Here is a 1,615-nt window from a genome sequence, read left to right on the forward strand (position 1 = left end):
TGTTTCCAAGGAAACCACAAGAATGTGTGTGAAGAGACAAAACACAACAAAAAACAGAAGGCTAGTTTGGTGCAGTTTGTGTGGTTAGGAATCAGTGGGTTTGCAGGCCTGTGTGCTCACTATGGTCGAAAGGATCTATGGTTGTTTAAATCTTGTAAATCAAGCTGTCAAGGTGATAATAAAAACCATCTAAGGTTTTCACTACAGGCAGAAACAATTTTACACACACCCCAACAAGAGCCTGATTTTATGCAGATGTTGAGTCTGTGCTAGAATAAATTCAATCTTAGTTTTAAGCTTTCTGCCATCTCAAAGTATACGCATAGTGCCTCTTTTCAGGTACAACCAAATGGTCAACTAGCTGGTTGACTAAAGACTAATGGGCAAAGTTGTATAACCCAGTCCTACATCCTTTATATTTCTCTGTTAACCACTCCTAGGCACTGAAGTCAATATCCATCCATCCATCCATCCATCCATCCATCCATCCATCCATCCATTTTCTGTACACGCTTATTCCTTTCAGGGTCACTGGTGCCCATTTACAGCAGTCACAGTGCGAGGGGCGGGGCACACCCTAACAGTTCGCAAGTCCATCACAGGGAAGTCAACAAATCTTACCACTGAATTTCACACATTCCATGATGTTTATGTCTCTTCAAACATCTAAACTTTGCTAATAACTTATTCAATGTAAACTACATATTTATTTTACAATTGTCAATGTTTCTAATAGCATCTTAAATCCAAATTAGCAGGAGTAAACTCCTATTCTGGTCATTTTATACAAGTCTTCAAGTTATCTTCTTACAAAACCAAGAGATCCAAGAAACTTGTTGTCTGTTTCACTAAAGCCTGGTTTATACTTCGAGTTGCACGTCTTTTCCCCCCTGCTGAGTGACAAAAAATTGTGCAACTTCCGTCTGCTCTCCCGCTGCTATCCCCTGGTGACAGCCGTATGGCCTTCATTCAGAACTGTGCCAATGGGACGTTGTGGCTCTCAGTGTGTGATAGGTCCAGAGTTTGTGGGTGTGTTGATGTGCATCACAGAGTGCCAGTGGTCCTCAGCTGTGCCGAGGAGTTGGAGCTGGACCAGAACAGGACCCCGCGCAGCTCAATTCTTTCTGCGTGTTATTTTGTTTAAAATTACACATATTTTTTTCTGAAGCCAGTTTTAAAAAGAGCTCAAAGAGCAACTGGTTTGATCCAGGTCCCAAGGATGAACGTGAGCACGCAGCTGGTCGCGTCTTTTTTCTGTCCACCGTTAACACACACACACACAAAAAAGAACAACTCTACTTCACTCAACTTAACACTTATGTTGAGCGGGAAAAAAACACTATCCAGCCTTTGTTATTGTAGTTGATATACTTTATATGAGCTATGAGAGGGGAGAGGGAGGATTTATGACAATTTATGGCCCACCGCGTCTTCAGCCTGTCCATACTCGGTTAGGAAAGACGAGCTGAAATTGCGCAATCATCAACCCGCTGTTGCATGTGTAGGGGTCACCTCGAGTGAAGAAACAGGAGTTCCAGCCTCKAAGCAGGTCTCGCACAGGCCTGAGAACTGGCAGGAACGCTGGACTCTTATTTTAGGCCATGACGGGTCATTT

This window comes from Austrofundulus limnaeus, unplaced genomic scaffold (assembly GCF_001266775.1).
Source record: "Austrofundulus limnaeus strain Quisiro unplaced genomic scaffold, Austrofundulus_limnaeus-1.0 Scaffold368, whole genome shotgun sequence".
NCBI lineage: Eukaryota > Metazoa > Chordata > Actinopteri > Cyprinodontiformes > Rivulidae > Austrofundulus > Austrofundulus limnaeus.